This window comes from Triturus cristatus, chromosome 6, assembly GCF_964204655.1.
Source record: "Triturus cristatus chromosome 6, aTriCri1.1, whole genome shotgun sequence".
Lineage (NCBI taxonomy): Eukaryota > Metazoa > Chordata > Amphibia > Caudata > Salamandridae > Triturus > Triturus cristatus.
The window spans coordinates 1,208,757,600-1,208,780,418 of NC_140589.1; the positions used below are offsets into that span (position 1 = coordinate 1,208,757,600).

At 46.7% G+C, this 22,819-nt stretch overlaps 1 long non-coding RNA gene across 1 annotated transcript in view; it reads right to left on the reverse strand.

The window, feature by feature from the left end:
- Positions 1 to 16,443, reverse strand: part of LOC146821175 (uncharacterized) — a 56,992-nt gene extending 40,549 nt beyond the window's left edge. The window contains exon 1 of the long non-coding RNA XR_014963124.1: positions 16,361 to 16,443. This is a non-coding gene — a long non-coding RNA (uncharacterized LOC146821175). The remainder of the gene's footprint in view (positions 1 to 16,360) is intronic.
- Between the last annotated feature and the right edge of the window lie 6,376 nt (positions 16,444 to 22,819).

The following is a 22,819-nucleotide window of genomic DNA, read 5'->3' on the forward strand; positions in this document are numbered from 1 at the left end:
CAATTGAGGGGACAGTCTAGGACCTCTTAATCAATCAAGGATTTATAAAGCAAGGCATCTCACCTGTGAGGGTCTCAACGCACTGGAGTTGCTGAACTGCTTTGTGGTGCTCTTTTCATTTTAACAGCCAGGACTTGAGCCATTTTCTGAATTGCCGGAACGGCCAGAAGGTGCAGGGGAAGGTCATTCCAAGCTTTTGCCACCAGGTGTGAGGAGCGTCCTCGACTATTAACCACGGGGCATCAGAGGGCTTGTCTGCGAGGAAGAGGGAAGCCGATCGCAGGTGTCTGGTCTGTTAGTGGAAGGTTATGCTTTTGTTGATGTATACTGGTCCTTCGTTGTGCAGGACTTTGTACGAGTAGATCAGCATCTAGAACCGGAATCTCTTCCGAAACAGGAGCCAGTGTAGTTTCTTGATGTTGAGTGTAATGCTGGTCTGTCTGCGAGATGAGGAAGAGTCTTGCCGCTGAGTTTTGTATTGTCTATAGTCTCTTCAGAAGATGTGCGGTGACTCCTTTGTAGAGTGTGTTCCCGACTACTGGTGACAAGGGCCTGCATGACGGTCCTTCTGGTGTTAAATGTGAGCCAACTGAAGATCTTGCCAAGCTGGGTAGGGTGTGGAAGCAGGTGGATGAGACTGCGTTTACCTGTTTCTTCATAGATGGATGGCTGTTCAAGATGACGCAGAGGTTGCGGGCATGGTCTGTCGGGGCGGGGCATGGGCCAAGTTAAGCACGCCACCATGCATTGTTTCATGGTGAGGTGTTGTCCACAAAGATGAAGACTTCAGTCTTATGTGTGCTGAGCTTGGGAGAGCTGCCATTAATCCAATCAGCTGCGTTTCTCATACATCTGTGGAAGTTGTCTGTGGGGGGAGGGGTCTTCGGACAGTGTGAAGATGATCTGGGTGTCAATGGCACAGGAGATGATGTGGAGTCTGGGCGATCTGACTGTGTGTTTGCCGGGGGGGGGGGGGGGGGGGGGGAGAACGGGCGGAGGGTCATGTGCATGTTGAAGAGAGTGGGGCTGATGACCGATCCAAGTGGGATGCTGCATATCTTCTCCGGCTCAGAGGTGACTGGTGCGAGAAGGATTCTCTGAGTTCTTCTGTGAGAGGTGATTCATTTAAGAGCGTCTCACTGGATTCTGATGTGGTGAAGTCTGTTGATCAAGATGTGAAGGGTGACTGGGTTGAAGACAGCTGATACGCCCAAGAGAATGAAGGCCCCGATGTCGTTGGTGGCTTCAATGAGGGCTGTCTCTGCTGTGTTTGATTCGGCATCCAGATTCAGAGAAGTCCAGGAGACTGTTGTGTTCTAGGTGTTTGGCGAGTAGCTGGTTGAATGTCTTTGAGATCCTTTGCTTGAAACGGGTGCAGGGAGATGGGCCGGTAGACCTTCAGTTCTCCTGGATCAACAGATGGTTTATTCTGGAGGGGCTGCACTTAAGCGTGTCTCCAGTCTTCAGGGAAGAATGCTGAGGGAACGAAGGTGTTCAGGACTTTGAGCTTGTCGCCAATAGTCTTGCTCCTGAGGGTGAAGGCGGGGTGGTGACAGTGGTCTGTGGGTAAACCTTTTTACATAGAGTTCATAAGGGAGATTGTGGCTTGAATTGTGAAGGTCCCAATTGGTGAGCAGGTGTTGGGGGTTTCTGTTTGTGGGTGTGAGCAGGCTGATTATGTTGGCAGCTGGGGGTTAGGCTTTTGAAGTTTTCGTTGTTGACTGATCTGGTCATGGAAGTAGTTAGTCAGGGTGTCACATGTCTATGGAGTGGGTGGTGTAGTTCTTGGTGGCTGGGGAGTTAGAGAACTCATTCACGATGTCGAAGAGCTCCTTGCTTCGTTTTGTACTGGGCTCTATGCGGTCAGCTAGAGCGTTCTTTTTTTCTATCAGGAGGGGGTGGTACTGGTTTAGAGCTGTCTTGAAGGTGGTGCGACTCCCCATCTCATTGCTGATGCGCCACTTCTTTCTACTTGCCAACAGTTGCATGTGGTGGATTTCAGCTCAGCGATTAACCAGCTAGCTCTTCTGACAAGTTATCTGGATCTGGCTTGCTTGGCAGTGGTAATTATGTCGATGGATTCTATGAAGTTTTTCACAGCTTATTGTGGGAGGTGAGAGTTGAGAGTATTGTTCCACTGTTCTGCTATATTTTTCAAGTTTCTGCGCATGGAATTGGGGAGCATGGTGCCAGTGTTGGTAAGTCTTGAGATGGTGGAGTGGATGCTGTAGTGGTTGGCCCAGGTGAGCTGCGAGATGTGGTTGAACCTGACCAGGTCTCTGGACGTGAAAATGGGGTCAGGCGTGTGTACGGCTATGTGGATAGTGTGAGAAGTTGGCCTGGTATATGCTGTCCACTAGTTCTAGTGGGCACCTTGCACCAGTCCAAACAACCCTTATTGATGATAGGTTAAAGACAACCTTTATTGAAAGCTATCCTAGTGGTAGCTATGGTGAGCAGCCTTCAAGATAAGTTTTGAAGGAATGTAAAGCAGCTTGTTTTACCAGTCTATAATCTCTTAAATAACCAAATAAAAGGAGATCTACACCAGGTGTGTGATATATATATATATATATATATATATTTTCCAACTCTCCCCCAGCAGAGGAGCAAAGGAGGCACACTCGCACAGTTGGCTTTTCACTTTTTAATAATTTTGGCAATCCGGACGCGTTTCGGTCTTACAAAGACCTTTCTCAAAGGTAGACCAAGCACACACGGCACTGCTCAAATGCACAATGATTGCCTAAATTTATTTTTATAGCCCTCTAGGGGGCGCGATCACAGTTCGAAAGGCATCCTGGAACTTGTGGTTCTTTGAACAGTTTTTAGTCCATACCCTCCAGTGGGCGGTTCCTCGTTGTTGGAAAATTATTAACATTTGTTAATTTCAGCTCATACTTGTGCTCCGTGTTCAACCCATTTTCAAGGATGTTTGGATCTATACCGGAGACAGTCTTCGGTAGCGCCAGTCCACCCTTACACTCTCGCGGGCAACAAAAATGGTTAAAGGTCGGGCAAATTTGGCACACTTGCTGGTGGTGCGTACCTCCACGCCGGAACCAAGCCGTTCAAACCTTTTCCAAATCTTCCCCCGACAGAGGAGCAAATATATATATATATATATATATATATATATATATATATATATATATGTATTTATTTCTGAACACTCCCTACTAATCTCTTTATGAGATTATAGGTCAAAGCACATATGTTGCAATCAATACAACACAGTAAATAAGCACAATATACTACAGAGCCCCGTACAATGCTATGACAAAGTTGCGGTTGAGAAATTAGAGTTTAAGGACACTTAGAGGAGGACTAGGAACAAACCCTTTTGGACATAGAAGGTTCTAATGTCAACACCCACGGGAGCACCGGAGTACTCGTGTTAACTAACCCAGGGAAGCCGGGTGCATGGGTGTGAAATGGTGTCGGAAGTCGTCCTTGTTTTCAATGGCGAGATGATGTAAAGTGCTGCTGCCGTGAAGAGGAGAAGTGTCCGAGGAGATCCAAGCTTGGATCCGAGATGGGAAGAACCTGAAAGCAGAGGGGACAGAGTCTGGGTCAATAGCCAGTGACCAGGGGCAAGATAGGCGAATGCCCACCGATGTCGTGTGCTTCAGTTGAAGACAGGTGAAGTGGGACTCTGCTGCCACGAGGACCAGGAGAAGTCGACGACGACAAGGATCCGCAGGCGAGCTGTCCCACAAAGGATGTCCAGTGAGGGGTCTCAGTTACCGGATTGGAACCAACAAGCCTTGGCAGTGGCAACCCACGTGGTGAGAGAACAAAGGCTTCGGTGGGGACAAGCGAGGTCCAGGGGACTCCCCAAGCAATGGAGAGTCAGGGAACTTGTGGAGCAATCAGGAAAGCCTGCTAAAAGTAAAGTTGCCCTTCTCAATGACCCACAAGTCAACGGACAAGAGATCTAGAAAGGGGTGTTGAGAGAAAACACTTGGAACCAGCCCACGGAACACAGCCCACGGAACACTCGGAGAGTGTAGGCCAGTGATCTTCAGTGCAATCGCTGCTCGGGGTCTGGACTACAAGTAGCCCAAAGCACAGCCTCGGGGAATGCCGGGAAGAGTGTGCAGCTGGAAATGGTCACAGTGTCCAGGGGTTCGGGTTGCACGGTCCCCACAAGGGCTACGGGTCTCATGTTTGCTGAGGAATCATGTAAGCCTCATGGACGCTTGGAAACCCACCTCCTGTGTGGCAACAGTCTTCTGTTGGCATCTCCGAAGCTCCTGAGGACTCCGAACAGATGCGTCTTTTTGGTGCCTGACAAGCAGGGGAGTAACTCCTTTACTTCAAGGGAGATTCTTCAGTTATCTAGTCTTGTAGATAGTCGAAGATCCAGGATTCAGTGTCAGAGTTTCTTCCAGGAATATCTAAAGTCCTGTAGCCAGGAGTTCCTACTTTATACCCAAGGAAGGGATTGTACACTCTGTGGACCCACCTATGGGAGGGTCAGGAAAGAGGGGTGGCTACACCCATTTCATTTGTCCAGTTTTGCGCTAGAGCAGGGGCTGGTAGCCCCTGGGACCGGTTTGAACTGGACTATGCACAGGGGCACCAAACGTGCCCCAGTGCAGACATCAAAGCACTCTTGGAGTGCCCCCACCCAGGCCCAATACAATAAAGCCTGCCTGGGAGGTGGTCACACCTCCCTGTGACAGGAAACCGATCGTCAGGCCTTCCCCTGCCAGAGTTTCGTCCAGCAGCAGGAGGGCAGACTTGTGTCTGCAGCATCCATTTTGTGGTGCACCGGGGTCTGTTAAGCTGGTACCAGTGTAGTCATGTTTCTCCCTCTAGTAGGGTGGAATCATACCTCCCACGCCAGTTACTGGCAGGGAGGTATGATTCCAAAGTGTTTGGCACCAAACACAACATGTTTCTGTGCAGCCATTCCAAAGTTAGCATTTACCGCGAGGTTATAATGCATTTAATAGTATATGATCTGGCTGCATCACATACAACCCTGGGGATTAGATTCCGAAGGCTGCAGAGGGGATCTGCTCATGCATGGGCACCCTCTCACATGAAAACAAAGCACCCTGCCTTCAGGATTGTTAAGACTTATAGGTTTATATGTGTGTGATCAAAATTTATATAGGTAACCTATACCACAGTAAGGGGTGAATGCACCACCTTACTGAGGCTGCAGTAGCAGACCTGTGGTGTCATTTTGGAAGGCTGCTCAGAGGTGGCATAATATATGCTGCAGACCCTGGTAGACCTCTGGGGTACCTATGCCCTTGGTACATAGTGTACCGTATACTAGGGACTCATAAGGGTACCCCAGTATCCAATCTGGAGTGTACCTAAAGTACATGGAATCAATTTAGAGGGAAATCAGATAGTCTGACTGGGATCCTGCCAATCAGGACCACAGCATAAGTCAAAAAACAGTGAAACATCAGCAAAAAGTGGGGGTAACTATAAGAAGCAGATCCTACTCTCCTACAGGTAGAGTTGGTGACGAGGGAGGGAGGGGGAAGAGAGAGAGAGGGGTGAGAGAGAGAAATAATGAGGGGAGACAATGTACCAGATTTTTAACAAACACAGTCTAACAATAAGGAGTGGAGAGGCCAAAGCACAATGAAGGGGTAAACAGTATTACCGGCAGGTCAGTAGGGAGAGCACGGAACACTAGGATATCTAATAATCAGGCACGAGAGAACGCGGCACACTTGGGAGGTAACAGCAGTATAGCAAACAGGCAGAGGAAAGAGCGAGGCATAATGAGGATATGCGGTATGAGGCAGCAGGAGCAGAACCGTGAGAAGGTGGCTGCTCTTAGAGCTCAGAATAACTCCTAGAGGGGAGAAGAGACCTGGAGAAGAACAGGGATGGACGCACCACAGCCCTAGCAAGATGACAAGAAAAGTGTCCCAGGTCTTACAGGGCCCTCTCTGGACCCGAGGCAGAGGTCGCTCCGCGTAGCCTCAGTGGTGAATCGAAATCGGCAGCAACGGCCTACGCGTCCGTGCTGGCCTGTGTCTGTGGGCGAAGATGTGCAGATACAAAGCAGCATCCCAATATAAAACAGGCAAGAGAAAAATCTAAAAAACTCTTCATGTGGAATGGGCAAGCGAAAATCTAATGTAAAAAGTTGAAAATACCCATGTTTAAAAAATAAAGTTGGAGGAATTTTGAAGATCAATCATCTGCTGCATGTGGATTCTGAACCGTCATGCTCAAACACATAAGGTGCAACAGTTAATGTACAACGTGTAGGAGAAAATCTAAGAATAAGGTGAAGATCTTCCGCATTTTAAAGAAATGCAGAGAGGAATACCAACAAACACGAAATTATTTTCCATGGAAAACAAAGCAACAAGAAGTGTGGTTATGTGAATTGTGAAGAGACTTCACTTGCTCCACATGGCTTATGCTTGCCACACTCAAACCTCACAAAGCAGAATCCCTCAATGTTTAACAGGAGGATGGAAAGCCTGATGTACAAAGCTAAAAATAATATACAGGTTTAGGCCGCATGTTTTAGTACTCATATTTACATACATGTTTGAACATCAAAGTAGCATCCTTCAATGTAACACTGTGGTACTGGACTAAGGCCAACTCTAAGGCTGGGGAACTGATAGCCTCCAGCACATCAAGTGGCAAATGTGGGCTCTGGAGCGGGATCGGAAGTCTCAGTGGGCTTAATATCAAGGGGACATCTCAGACTAAATTGATATTTTGGAAGACACTGCAAAAGATCTTCAGTGATTCTTACTGAACTGTGATTGAGTCAGCAGTAGAGCCTTCCCTACCCAGAGCGGACAGTGACCAATGCGTTGCTTCTGGTTTGAGAGTGGCGATCTGTGAAAGATGGGGGGGGGGGGGGGGGTGAATCAGTGGCCTCTGTCGAAGTCCCAGCCCCACATCAACCTTCTGGAGTAGAGGGCCATCAATCAATCAAGGATGGTAAAGCGCAACTACTCACCCGAAGGGTCTCAAGGCGCTCGGAGGGGCAGGGGGCACGTGCAGGTCCCGGATGTTCACTGAGTCGAAGAGACAGGTCTTGAGGTCCTGCGTGAATTTGGAGAGTGTTGGCGTCTGTTGGAGGTGAGGTGGGAGGATGTTTCATACCCTGGCCACATGGAAGGAGAAGGAACTGCCTCCTGTTCTAGTCTTCTTGATGAGCGGCACCATAGCAAGGGAGAGCTGGGCTGACCGGAGGGATCTTTGGGGTGCGTAAAACAAGATAGGTAGGTCTGGTGTTTTGGAGGGCTTTGTGGGCGAAGCTTTAAGGGGATTCTATACTCAATGGGGAGCCAATGTAGTGTCCGCAGGTGTTGGGTGATGTGGCGAAGTAGGTTGAGTAGTAGTCTAGTGCAGGCGTTCTGGACGTTTTGTTTGGGGTAAGATTCTTGTTGATCTCAGCGTAGAGTGCATTGCCGTAGGCCAGACAGCTGCTGAGGAGGGCGTGGATGACAGTTTTCCTGTGCTCAAAAGGAATCGAGTTGAAGGTCTTTCGTAGGGAACGGTGGGTGTGGAAACAGGAGGACAAGGCGTTTATTTGGCAGTTTTAAGTCCAGGATGATTCAGAGGTTCCGTGTGTGGTGGTGGGGGAGGGAGGGTTCCAGAAGGTGGGGGCCACAAGGAGTCATTACAGGCATCTGGGTGTGGGCTTATGAGGAGTACTTCACTTTTGTCCGCGTTGAGTTGTAGGCAGCTTTTCTTCATCCACCTGGCGACAGCTTCCATTACTTCTTGGAAGTTGTGTTTGGAGATATTGGGTTTATTGGATAGTGAGTCCGTGGGATCCGACGATGGGTGCGAGCGGGGCCATGTAGATCTTGAACAGGGTGGGGCTGATGGAGGATACTTGGATAACTCCGCAGATGGTCGGTGTGGGATACGAGAGGAAGGGTGGGAGTCTGACCTGCTTCATACTGCCAGATGGGAATGAGAGGATCCAGTATAGGTACTTGTTCTGGATTTCTGCATCATGTAGTGTTTGGGCTAGGGAGTGATGAGATACAGTGTGGAAGGCTGCGGAGAGGTCCAAGAGGATGAGGGCCACAATCTCTTCTCTGTCGAGGAGGGAGAAGATGTCGTCTGTCACAGCGAGAAGGGCGGTTTCGGTGCTGTGATTTTACGTGAAGCCAAATTGGGACGAGTCGAGGATGCTGTTTTCTTCTAGGAAGGAGGCAAACTGGCTGTTGAAGACTTTTTCAATGACTTTTGCCGGGTAAGGGAGTAAGGAGATTGGTCTGAAGTTTTTGGAGGTTGGTGGGGTCCGCTGAGGGTTTTTTTAAAAAGGAGAGAGTTGATATTGGCGTGTTTCTAGTCACCGGGGAAGGAGGTCTCGAAGGAGCGGTTGATGATTCGTAGAAGCTCAGTGGGTCAATGATGTTGGCAGCTCTGTGGGAGATGTGGTGGGGGCAAGGGTCAGTGGGGCCCCAGAGTGGACTGACTTCATAGTCTTCAGGGTGTCATTGATGGAGAGGGCGGTCCAGCTGTCGATTGTAGGCCGCATGGTGTAGGGAATGGTGGGTGTAGGTTCCGCGTGTAGGTTGTCCTGGAGGTTGTTCTAATTTTGTGGTGGAAGAAGGCGTGGTTGGGTCGTCGTCCACGGTGGTGGGAGCAGAGCAGATGAGGGATGCGGGAGCTGTTCATCGGGGATGTGGTTTCCAATTCCTGCATTGGAGCTGGTGTGGACATTTGCGAGTGATGTTGGCTTTGTAGGTGAAGTGGACGCAATGATGGTCCATCCATGGGAGTTGAGTGGTGGGGCTGAAGGTGATGGAGTTTCCTGCTGTAAAAATGGGGTCGAGGGTGTGTCCTGATGAATGTGTGGGTTCTGGTACGATCTGTTTAAATCCGATGTTGATGAGGTTGTCCAGGAGGGAGGAGGAGTTGGGGTCTTGGAGGTTGTCAACGTGGAAGTTGAGGTGTCCCTGCAAGGTGTAGGTCGGTGGAGGCGAGGTCATGCGGGGTGATGTTGGTGATGGAGTCGGAGAAAGGTGTGCGGGTCCTTAGAGGAGGGTGCCTCGGAAGATGGCGGTCGGGTTGGGCTGTATCTTTAAGTGAAGGTGTTCCATCATGTCTGTGGGCCCGTCAGTGTAGGTGCTCAGTCGGAAGTTGGATTTGTGAGCAATGGCGATGCCTCCTCCGTGGCGGTCCTTCCGGGTGATGTTGGAGCCTTCAGGGATTGCGATCACGATGTCCGGTCCCAAGACGGCGCTCGTCCAGTTTTCTATGAGGAAGGCGACGTCAGTGGAAGTGCTGTCAAGGAGGTCAACGATATGTTTGTGGAGGGAGTCCACGTTGAGGAAGATTCATTGCATGGTTTGGGGTGCAGTGGAGTTGTGGCGGGTGGGTTGAGGTGGGTCCTGGGTCTCAGTGAAGGCGAAGAAGTGCCGACAGTGGCAGCAGGTAAAAGGTCTGTGTGTGTCGATAAGTGAAGAATGCTTGTAGTTGTCTTGGCTGGCATTGAGTGCGTAGAGGATCGGGGAGCTGTAGTGCTGGTGGGTCGAAGGACCAGGGTCCCTGGCACTGGTCGGGACGCAGACCGGCTTGCCTTTGGTGCACCCACTGCTGCCATTAAATATTGGGACGGTGGGACAGCTGAGAGGCGGGAGCGCCAACACGTGGGGGCAGCAGCGACGAAAAACGCAGGAAAAAAAAAAGAAGGGGGAATTGGGAAGAATAAATAAAGGAACAAGAAAAAGGCAAAAAAGAACATGAAAAGGAAAAGGAAAAGAAAAATTAAAAGACAAGAATAAGGAGGAAAGAATCAGGCACAGAAGCAGAGACGAGCGGGAGGAGGCACAGAAGCCTCGAGCACCAACCTTGCAGCGCTGGGGGCAGGCACTCAACGGGGGTGCTGCATGAGGGGAAAAGCAGTATTCTGACCAGGAGGCCAGAGGTCTTGGCGGATTGGCTCAGCAGACAGCGCCTAGTGGATCACGAGCGGCAATTACACCTGGAGGCAACGGCAGGTTCTCTTCCACGAATGGGCAGAAACTTGGCTTGATCTATTTGCCACCATCAAGAACGAGCAATGTCAGCACTTCTGCAGAACAATATTTCCAAGGCATCTCTCACTCAGATGTGCGTTCCGCCTTATGTAATGTAATGTAATGTAATGTAAAAAGAATTTATAAAGCGCGGCTAACACCAGACGGTTTCTTGGCGCTGGAAGCAAAGAGAAAAGAAAACAAACAGTCCAAGGGGTTAAGGAGAGTAGTTATAGGCTATGCGAAACAGGTGGGTTTTTAGGAGAGACCTGAAGTGGGTTAGGGGGGAGGCCAGTCTTAAACTTAGTGGAAGGGCATTCCAAAAGGAAGGGGCAAGAAATGAGAACCTTCGTCCTCCCTGTTTTTTACGTTTGAAGGTTGGGATCTGGAGTAGAGCCAGGTGGGCGGAACGAAGGTTGCGAGAAGGAACATATGGGTGCAAAAGTGAAGAGATGAACAAGGGTCCTGTACCAACAAAGGACTTTGGTGTTTGGGTTGGTGATGAATGAGCCGTGCTGCCTGGTTCTGGACCAGTTGAAGCTTCTTTGATTGGTATACTGGTATGCCAACATAGAGGGAGTTGGCATAGTCTATCCTGGAGATGACTAGCGCCAGTAATGCCAGGGTGAGGGCTTCGGTGGTCAGGAAGCGGGCAATCTTATGGATTTTTCTCAACTGGAAAAAGCTGGAAGACACCACCGCACCAATCTGGGATTTCATCGAGAGATCATTACTAATGATGATCCCAAGGCTCTTCACTGAGCTGACGGGATTAGGGGGGGTGCCCAACCTTGTGGGCCAAAAGGTGGAGTTCCAGGGGTTGATTGTACCCCCGACAAGCAGGAGTTCTGTCTTGTCAGGGTTAAGTTTCAAATGATTCGCCCCCATGCAGTCACTGATGTAACAAAGAGTAGTTTGAAAATTGTCGATAGACTGGGCCGTGGAGTTAATATCGAAGACCAGCTGGATGTCATCCGCATAATTAAACGCGGTGACACAGCTGCCTCGTAAAGAGCGAATAAGGGGGGTAAGGTATAAATTAAAAAGAAGGGGGGATAAGGAGGAGCCCTGCGGGACGCCACAGGTTACCTCAACCTCGTCAGCAGAGAACTGAGAGAGCCGAACCGCCTGATGGCGGTTGCTCAAGAAGGAGCGGACCCAGGCCAAGGCAGAGCCCTGGATGCCGGCCTCCTAGACGCGGCCGACCAGACTCCTGTTTGCCTTCCTGTCGATACCACTCCTGTCTCACACTCAAGAATATTAGGACCAACTTGGATAACTTGGACTCAGAGGACCCCAATTGGGCACGGAGGGTATGATAATCAGAATTCCTGGGTTTGAATATCTGTCCACTGATGTGGCTGTGTCCACGGGAGAACCTGCTATTGCTTTAGAAGGGCTGGGTTCCCAGCCTAGGCATTTGAAAAATCCATGTTCGTGCATGGAGATTGAGCGGCGACAGCGGAACATGTTTGATCTTACTCCAAAGGTGGTTGATATCCTCTTGGCAGCCAGGCATCCCTTAAGTAAAATTAATAAAGCCAGTTGTTAGGACAAATGTGTCGCCTGGTGCAGTACTTGGAGCACGAGAGTGCGGACTTTATATACAGATTGTACCAAAAACCATCAGGTGAGTCATCAGCTCTTTGTGGAGTTCACTGGAGTGAACAAGCATCAGCATAGCCAATAGGTTGCACTTTTGGGACCTTATAAGTGTTCAGTTGTGCAGCACATTATCCGGGGTGCTGTGCCGCCAGGGATTGAAGAGCTATACAATTATTACACACTGGGTCATACAGTCTGATTCAGGAACTCATGCTTGCCTCAGGAAACAATTATGGACACATTGGAAGCCTTTTTAATGCACTGACAGAAAGGCAAGTGCATTGATGCAAGTCAACCACTCAATAGAATTCTGTGTGCGACTGAATCACAAGAGTATTGAAGAGTTAATGAAAGACTTTCCAATGAGGGAAACGTCACATCCCTCCTCCCCCAGGCCCCTATTTATCAGTCGCCCTTCTCAAGAGGTTTCCATTTAAAAGAATGCACGCACCATCCGTTTACCGACAGGCCACGCTCCCGCCCTGTGTCACAACCCCCTCGGTACGGGAGCACTAAACATGGCAACAACATCAAAATGCTCCCATTTGTCAGATACAGGACAAATAATAAATAAACAGGGGTGGCAATGGCTGGGAGTCGTAAACAATCCAAAGGAAAAGTGGGAAATAAACAACAATGAGAAAGATGGCTTAAAATACCGGACAATCTACAAACATTGCAAAGACCAAGAATTTTGGGAAGTAAGGAATCATATCAGCAGACCACATAACTAAAGGGCGGTCTATGTGATCCGTCCCACAGTGGCAGGACCAGTATTTGTAGTTTCACTGCACCCAGTACACACCAGGCTGTTCTAGGTGAGTGTTCCCTATAAAATCTGATTTCCTGGCCTACTTTTCCCCTCACAAACAGGGAAGATAATTAACACTTTGGCAGTATCCACATTCCCACCGAGTGCAGGTGGTGTGAGATTAAACTAAAATGTGTGCGAGCCACTGAGAGCTTTGAGCCAGAGCTCAAATAATCCGAGCTTCGTTGTGGCTTTTGGATGTCACACGCTGTAAACTAAAGCGCCACAAATTAAAGAAAAACACATTATTAAAATTAACCTTTAATGTAAAGTGTAAGAGGGCAAGACATGATAATCTGGTAGCTGAATGAGGAATGTAAAAATCTGAAAACTTATTATTTTTTCCTGGCTTCCCTGCTAGAACAATTAGTTAAAAGTGCTTGTGCCTGAAGCGTGCAAACTTAGATTGGTGTGCGTGCAAATCCTGCATTGACAATCCCTGGTGAGTTGCACTGCTGAAACAATGCCAATAGAGGTACCAAAGGGTGAGGCGGACTGGCATCAATGGTCCTGTGACCTCAGTGACAGTCACTGTTGCTCTAGGATGTGCTGCTTCGTAGGATTGACCGGAAGACTGCAGGTCAACTGCAGTACGGATTTTAGTGGACAGGCATTCAAGGTTAACCCACAAATGCCACTGCTAGGGTCCACCTGTTGGTGCTATGAGACAGCAGCGCTCCTAAGGTGTAGTGGGGCCTTCTAAGGTCTAGCATAGGAATGCGCTCCCTCTGGGGAGTGGACTGGTCATGAAGGCTGAACCATAATTCCTCAGTTCCAAAATCAACAACTCTGGCCATAGTGCTACATCCTCTCCCCACTGAACACCATACTGACCCACTGAGAGAAACTTGCAGTACTTTTAGCTACAACCCTATTGTGCCCCGCTATAAACAACTAGATGAGACCCTATTCAAATTACGCACTAGACAAAAGTAATATGCTGCCTGGAAAAAAAAAAAAAGCCTTCGAAAAAGTAAACACTTAAAATGAATGCAAGTTTAAGTAACGCGAGTGAAACGTAAGCAGGAACAACGTGGTGAACATTTTTTTTACATTATTCAGAAATCAATGAGTATTTTTGCCTCAAGAGTTAACATGACAGCAGTAAGATTTAAAAAGACCACATCCCTGAACAGAGCAGCGGTACACATTTTATAAACTAAAGTGAGAAAAACAGCTGACACAGATCACATTAAACAATTTCCACTCCACATGCCAACTAAGTATTGCAGTACCTCCAGGAATGGTGCGCTTCCCCATACGGGGAAAACAATATTGTTCAAACTAACATACCAAAAAAAAAAAATAGCGCTTCACTGGCAAACTCTGTAAAAGTGGCACTAATGTGTTTGGGTGTGAATAATAACCAATCTGGCCAGTTTGCGACCACTCGATCTTGCTTTATTTAATTATGTTGAACCTTTTTTCCTATCCGTCGCTAGGCTGCACTTTGGAATTCAAAACTGTCATATAAAGACAACATTTCCAACAAGTGGGTGGTTTTCACAGTGGTCGAAGTGGGGAAAAAAAAGTAGGGGAACTGTGGGCGGAGAATCAGAGGGCGGGAATAACCTGTGGAATGGGTCAGTGGGTGGAGTCAGAGGTGTGGCCAGAAAGAGCCAAACATCCCAATTTTTCGTATTTGTTTGGCATTTCACTGGCCAATTACAACTTATTGCATTATTTAATTCAACCAATGGATACACTGGTTTATTAAAGATTTAATGAGCTATTGACATTAAAATATATTCAAAAAGTGGGATATGTTTCCAATCACAGAATGCCCTAAATATGCAACAAAGTGGAATCACAACCCAGTTGTGTCCGAGCCATGCAGTTTCTATCATCATCATCACTTCTCCCTTTTTCCATAAGAGCAATTCAAACATGAACGGCAATATATCCTAGTTTTTAAATATTTTCAACATAATTATGGCTTTGCCATATTTGCCACATAATACATCCTCTGCTGCATAATCTGATGATTTTAACTAATAAATTGTTTGTAGCTTAAACGGATCAAAAGTAACTAAACAATTTGACTTATGTCGCTGAAAAGTGGTTGGCCCTTTCAAAAGGTTGACTGGTCACCTTTCTCACTGCTGCATTTGTATGTTACACTGGAACTAATGAGACAAAATATGTGCAGAGACTGTTAGTACATATAAAAATAATAAAGTATCAGAAAATATACTGTATTACGCTGCAGCCTTAATTTAGTCAAGACTGCGGCATCATTTTATTCTCCATTGCTGCATAATGTTGTTGGCCCCAAAGCAGGCAGCCCATATTAAAAGTGCTTGTGCATGAAGCAGAGACCGTGAAGTTTGTGAACTTAGTTTGCTGTGCTTGCAAATCCTGCACTGCCGATCCATGGTGAGTGGCAGCTACTACTGCTGAAACAAGGCCTATGGAGATACCAATGGGTGAGGGGGACTGGCTTCAAGGGTCCTGTGACAGAGTCACTGTCACTCTGGGGTGCGCTGCTTTGTAGGCCTGCCCGCAAGACTGGAGGTGAACTTCAGCACGGATTGTGATGGACAGGCTTTCGAGGTTAACCCACACTTGCTATCGCTAGGGTACACCTGCTGGTGCGAAGACAACAGGACTTGTACAGTCTGACGGGGGCTTCTGTGGTCTAGCATGGGAATGTGCTCCCTAAGTAGAGTGATCTGGTGGGCTGGTTGTGAAGGCTGAACCTGGTTCCCCAGTTCTAAATTTGATACCTCTAGCCATAGCGCCACATCCTCTCCCCCACTGAGCAACATACTGCCCCACTGAGAGAAACTCGCACTGCACTGACCCGCTATAAACACCTGGATGAGACTCAATTCAAATTATGCACTAGACAAGAGTAATATGCTGCCTGAAAAAAGTAATAACATCTTACAAAAAGCAATTACTCATATGGAATGCAAGATTAAGTAAAGCATGATAAATGTAAGCAGGAACAACGTGGTCTTAACAGGGCGCAACGAGTAGAAATGCTTTATTTCTCCTCGATTTTGCTGTTTTTTAATGTGTGCTGCATTGTGCAGCTCACATAAAAACAGCATAAGACCATGAATGATTGTTTATGTACAGGAAGGTGTCCCTTCCTGCACATAATCAATAATGTAAAAATTGACGCGTTGCAACTTCTATATGTGCTGCACATAGCAGCACACATAGAAGTTATAAATCACCATTTAAGAATGTTTATGTGCAGGAAGGGGCACCTTCCTGAACATGAACAATCATTCCCTCCAGCACAGGCGCCCTTGCACTATGGTGCAAGAGTGACTGTTGGCGCTAGGCAGCTGAAATTAGCGACAAACGCAGGGGGAAACTCAGGACTGCACCATATTGTTGTAAATAGGGTGCAGCCCTGCGTTTCAAAAGTGGCGTAGCGCGGCGTTAGCCAAGAAGGCTAACGCCTCTGCTCTGTCACTTCTTTGTAAATAGGCCCCGTTGTTCAAAAAAAGATGAGAAAATGAAAGAAGCGTTTTACTGGCAAACTCTGTAAAGTAGCCCCAATATGTTTGGGTGTGGATACAACCAATCTGGCCACTTTGCGACCACTCTGGCTTGCTTTATTTAGTTATTTTTCGTATTTCTGACGTTTTTTTCTCTCTGCCCGAGGCTGCACTTTACAATAGTAAAATGTCAGAAAAAGACATTTACAGTAAAAGAGTTTCTTTCTTTTTTGGATCCATTTCATAGGGGAACAATTAAAGGAAAGATAGGGTAAGAGCTTGAAGTTACGGTTTTCAGCAACTGAGAAGGAGCGAGACAGACAGAAAGAGGGGGAAGAGGAAGAAAGAGAGAGAGATGGGGGCAGCTGCCAGCAGCAGAGCGGAAGCTGACACTGTACTCGTCTTCTCGTAAGAAGGAAAAGTCTTTTCTGCCCACCCGCCCGTCCCGAACGGCCACAAAGGGGCGAACCTTATCTATATATAGGCGTGAAAAGGAAGAGACAGACCTTTTTCTTCCTCGAACGGCCACCACGCACCAACATCCACAATCACTGGTAACGGTTAGGTAACCACAATAGGTAACGTTGCCACCGGAGCTTTGAATACATGACAAAGACGCATGCGCAGGGCAATGCTTCCGCGCATGCGCGTTGACTTGTGCGCTGGGGAGCAGATCCTGATAGCCTGATATACAGCCTGAATGTTTTGTTGATGCATGCGCGTGCGCGAAGAAATAGGCATGCGCTCATGCTTAGGGGGAGCACATTGCCGAGGGGAGGCAATCCATTATGGAACACCCCCTCTGCAAGGTACTCAGGCCTGAGAGCTCCGGTTTAAAGGTACCTTGCAGGGGGGCCCACTCAACATTTGTTACGCCACTGCTCCCCGCTCGATGGTTAAACGTACTTCAAGTCTCGCGAGCATCTTTGTTTGCCTCATTTTGGGTGCATTCCCACACCACATTTGGTGCTGGCTTGTGACTGGAGCCTGGTGCTGAGGAAAGTACTCAAAGGAAATGCTGTACCTTAATAACGTATGCAGTAATGGTTGCATAGAGCTGCCGGAGGCTAAACAGTCTTGAAAGTGCTTGTTTGTACAAGAGGTATGAAGCAAAGTGGGTGTGCGGCAAATTTGGTACAGACTGTGAAGCCTGGATTCAAAGCACTAGATCATTGACACATTTATTGTAAGTTTGGCATATCTCTGTCCTACTAGTAGTTCATGGCCTGCATCACTACGAAGTGCCATATGGCCCCTGACCTTGAAGGCACATTCTCTGGCAACCATCTTGAAAGTGAAATTGTTCTGTGCATAGAACGCATTGGTACTTCAATTTGGCCTCATCGTCGCACAGGCAGAGTCAGCATGCATCCACCATTTTACAAAGTCAACTGGCTACTGTTGTGTTTCTGTACTTTATCGGCAGACACCATAATCATGTGAAATGGTAAATGTAGGAAGTTGGGTTACTGGTTGAGTGGGCTGAAACCCTACTCAAGGAGCAACCACAATTTTTGTCAGGGTGAAACACAAGCAAACCCCAAATTTATATCTGCTTAACCTTCTGGCAGCTTGTCACAAAAGCAGTCAGGCCTAACTTAGAGGCACAGTGTAAAGTGTTTATGCAGCACTCCAAACAGTAACAAAGTGAAAACACAACACAAGAAATATACCACAACAATTTAAAAAAATAGATTTGGATTTAATACATTATTTGAGACCAAAAAGACAAAAATTCAATCAGTTCAACTAGAGATATGCAACTTTAAAGATTTAAGTGAACATAGTGCATAGAAGCATGAAGCACAAGTTCAGGCCAGCCTCAATGGATTGCACACCTGATGCAGGGAGCTGCTCAGGCCTGCTGAATAAGGTATCTTAAATACTAGTTTTAGGAGTGTTGTAAAATCCCGCATCAAGGATGTGTCGCGCAGCGGTAGTTCAGAGGAAGCTGCAGGGCTGCAATGCAGAGTCCTGCGTCATTGTCGAGGTTGCTGTTAACGAGGGGCTTGCAATGCAAATTCCTGCATCAAAGATGCGTCACGCATTGGTGGTCCGAAGAAGCTACAAGGCTCCAATGCGAAGTCCTTCATCATTGTCAAGGGTGCATCAATGAGTTGCTTACGATGCGAAGGCCTGTGTTGAGGATTCATCAGGCAGCAGCGGTTTCAAGAAGTCTACAGGCTGTGCTAGGAGATCTGGGATGCGTTGCGCTGCAGCAGTTTCTAGGTGGAGCTGCACTAAAATGTGTTGCGCTGCATGGAATCTACCAACAGGAACGGTTGAGTACCTTCAGGCCCACTTCCAAGGGTCTCGGTCTGAGGTGACACCACCTGGGGGGTAGGACTCACAGCAGACAGAGTCCAGGTGCTGAATTCAAGGTGGTTGGAGCGTTTTTCTGTCCCTCTGATCAGGTGTTACGACCAGGTGATCCTCAGGAGCAGTACCTTCAAGAAGCCCACCTTCCGGCAGCTCTGACTCTGGCTTATATACCACAGAGCATCAGAGTGGCTAGACGAGGGGAAGGGAAATTAGGAAGGGTACTGAGGGGTAGGAGACCTGCAAAGAAAATACACATATACACCAAACCTTTACTACATTCTGAGCCTAGCCTCTCCTTAGCTTTAGGAGATATGTAATCAGTAATAACAAATTCACTCTAGACTGAGATGCCATCGGGACTAATCGTTACATAATCAGTAATCATACAACATACACGATTGGGATGCCATCAGGGTTAGTCATCACACACTTTTCACCATAGCTTGTGAAGCACTTTTGGCTTGGCTTGCTTTTCCTTAAATTCAGGAGTTATGCAATTAGAAATAGAAAAAATAGAATACACAGGTCTCAGATTACATCACGGTTAATGACAGCACACCTTTTATCACAACTTGGATATCGTACGCACCAGTTTATAATATGATTCACACACAATCTGTGCTCAAGTTTCAATACAGTCTTTGTCAATATTCAAAATTAATTTGAAACCCACTCAGAGTTGCCTCACCCTGAGGCTCAAAAGACCAAGTTCTAGAATATGCTGTACTGAAGTTTAAACTATCAGAGTGTATGCCAGAATGTGTACCCCAAAGGTTAGTTTCGGATTGCACTCCAAGAATACGTTATCAAGAAGAATCAAGGTATTTCCTACCGTTTCTTTTCCTACACCAAGGTGTGTGATAAGTTGCTATGCCGCCAAGACAGTGAGGAATTGTCCCGCCCATATAGCCCGTGCAGCGCTCACCAGTGATTTGCTGAACAGCATTGGAGGTTCCGTTCTTCTGGGTGTTCATGTGCTGTGAGCTGTCAGGCCCAGAGAAGTCAGAATAACAGGCACACGCTGACAGCAGCAGTCCCCTTAAGTAGTGCAGGAAGAAAAATGGCTGGCCGAGAGTTCAGAAACCACACGAGAACTCGAGGATGGCGGCCAAATTAACCTAGCATCCAAGGATGGCATTCCTTTTAGCTTAGTCTTTGAGGATGGCGGCCTTCTTGACATTGGCACGGTTCATCCAAGCAATGTTTGAGAAGCCCAATCAGATGGCTGTGAGTAGGTGGCAGCAATACCATCACCATTGCGACCCCTGGAAGTGTTGTTTGCCACATGGCAAACCAGGGTGAGGGGACAGGGTGGCTGAGGCGTCCATGACACCAGGATGCCAGCCAACTAGCCCTTAAAGTCACTCTGGTAGTCCTGGGTTCAAGATGCAGGTTAGGTCCTTTTCACTCAGGCAGCAAGGCAGCAGAATAGCAGTCCTTCTTGCGGAGCAGCACAGCAGTCCTTCTGAGTATTCCACAGGTTTAATGAAAAGTTGGGTCTGAGGATCCATTATTTATACCTGGTGCCCACTTTGAAGTAGGAGAAGGTTCTAAGGTTTCCACCTCATGGGGTGTTTGGAATGTCCTGCTTCTCTGCACCGGCCCCAGTTTGTCTGGGGTCACAAAAGACTAGTGTCAAACCATTTGTCATGTGCAAGTGTCGTAGGATACAACTCCTTCCCCTCATCAAGTCAGAGATGTGCCAACCTGCCAACACCTATTCCCCTTTGTCTCACAGTCTGAGAGCAATACACAAAGACCAGTTACCAGCTACACCTAGTCATGTGACCAAGGATACAGGCTGGAGGCACCAAATGGTTAGGAAAAAAAAATGGCAACATTCAAAAAGTGTAATGTTCAGAATTCTGATTTCAAATCCACCTTTACCATTAAAGAGAGTCTAAATTACAATTCTTAAGACACCAAACTCAACAGTCTCACTTAATCCCAATTGAAAGTTAGCACTTATTACATTTAATAAGTTAAACCAATGTTATCCTATGGGAGAGGCATTGCAGAATTGAAAAACAAATGTAGAGTTGTTCACTACCAGGAAATGTAAAAATTAAAAGTGCATGTCCATTGGTTGTACCAGTGTCAGAGCAGATTTTGTTCTCTAGGTTGCTGCTTTTAGTGATCAAGAGGAGGACTGTGGTTCGTTTGAGGATGATTGTTTTGTTGCTTAGACAGATACTGCTAAGGAGAGTAATGGTAGTATGAAACCTGAAGAGTGGGAAAAGTTTTACTAAGGGGACTTGAATTATGAGGATGTTTTGGGGTGTGTGTTAGAGAGGGTTGAACCACTAGTGATAGGCCTTCATCCAAGGAAATATTGGGCTTTCATCAAGTGTCAGCAGAATTCAGTGGAGAAGGCCAAGTTTTGTTGAGAGATGTAATATGTATTCCGTCAGAGTCACTTGGGATGCAGCAAGTGCAGTGTGTTTATGAAGGACATATAGGGGTCACCGCCACAAAAATATTTTTTCTTGGAGCACACAATTGGTGAATAGGACTAGATCACATGGTGGGACCATTCATGAATTGATGGAGACAGTGCTTTCTGTCAGAAAACTTGGTCAAAATGTGCTTGATCAATGCACCTTTGCTGAAGGGACCATAACAGAAGATCCCCATTGATTTCTCAGGACTGTTTATGTATTTCCCCAAACACAATTGTCATTTGATTGTGGTGAATAGATATCATTCCGAATTAATAAATTTTTTCTTTCAACACAGAAATAACTATTGATGTAATGGTCACATATTTAATACTTTTTTTGCATTTGAAGTTTTACCAAAGGTTATGGTGTTACATTTTTCTTACGTACAAATTTAAAAAGGTCGATACGAGTCTCAGGATAGTTAAAGGGAATTGAGGGGCAGAAAGACAGTCTTAAGCAGAGGGTTCTTTTTCCTATATCACTGATGTGTCTGTCTGATAGGTTCATTATTGTTTTATTCACCATTTCAGTGTCCATCATTCGGTTGTCGTGGAGTTTTTTGGCTGTTGTCCCATATGCCCCCGTCCTCTGCCTCTTCTTCCACATTTGTCTGACTCTCTTTCGTCTTTCTTTATTGCGCCTCTTCCATTGCCTCGTCCTCTTTGACCCATGGGCTTTGTCGTTGGTGTCCCCCTGGGTATTTGGTGGCCCTGACATAGCAGCCTGTACTCGTCTAACAAAGTAACAGGTCTGGTACCCTGCTCTCTTTCAGACTAAATATTGCTTGATGTAGCAGAATTGTCGATCTACTTACCACTGATGGATGCTTCTTCTGACACTGAGCTTTCTGATGTTCTGGCTGGAAGCCCTCCGCTTGGCATTTGATTTTTGTAGATGTGATCATATTTTCTGCTGTATGTCAATATGTGACCATGTTCATAATCTTCACAGTCTCTATGAAGCTTCCATTGCTTGCGTTCCTTGATTTCTTCTTCATGTTTTTTAAGTCTTTTTCTCATGTCTTCCATTTCTTTGTTGAACACTGCTGGATCGAAGCATCCCTTGAGATCCTCTTTCATTTTCTTTATATCAAGCAGGAGTGTCTCTCTATATGTCCATGCGTACTTTGCAAGAATTTCTAGCACCCTTCTAGAACTTGATGCTGCATTTTTCGCCCATTCCTCGCGCATTTTACGATTGGGCTTCTCATACGACGGAATGGTGTAGATTCGCAGACCTCTGGGAACAATATCCTTGTCAATATAATCTTGCAAGGATATGCCTTCCCACCATTTTGAGACCTCTACTTTGCTTAGTTTTTCCAATTTCTTAATTTTCTCTTCATTGCTTGTGTTTTTATTAATACTTGATGGTGTTTTCACGTTAATCCCTGGTGCTCGCGCAAACAGCCCTCTTCTCCGTGTCCTCCTCCATGTGGCGAAAACTTTCACAATTGTGATCAACAACACTGAACTTGTAATATGATACTGTAAATGTAAATTAAAGTACATTGACAGTACCATCCATCAAGCTAAGAAACGTGTACTTGAACACATGATGGCGATCACTAATAAAGATCAGCAATATCCGGTGGCACAACACTTCCAACAACAGCAATTCTCGAATTGTGCTCTGCTTAGCTTCTTTGTACTAGAACACATTGCTAGACCATTCAGAGGAGGCGACAGGGTACTGACATTTAGACAATGTGAATCCACATATTTAATTGATCTTCAGGCGAAGAGCCCTGGCGGGTTAAATCTTGATGAAGAGTTACGAATACATTTGTATGGAACTTACATGCTTTTCTCTGCTCTCTGTAGTTCTCCCTAGTCTCCAAGGGATTATGCAATGCACATACATTAGTTATGTTTTATTGTACATATGATTCTGTCGCGCACTACTGTTTTTAACGTTACTATTCTCTTTTCTCTCTTTTTTTCCCTTTTTTCACTACAGGAAGAAAGGAAGGTGCCCATACTACCTCGGTAGTTCACCTTCACAGTGATGTCATCAGTGATGTCACTGACCATGTCATGAATGATGTAATATGTGATGTCATCAGCCGTACATTGCAGGGGCGCAAGTTATAGCTAGCTCAACTAACTATAACAGCCGAATTTCTCAGGTTTTGTACAAGTGAACGGTCCAACTAACTATAACGTTTCTGGAACCTATGGTTTTTTCAGTGAATTTCTATGG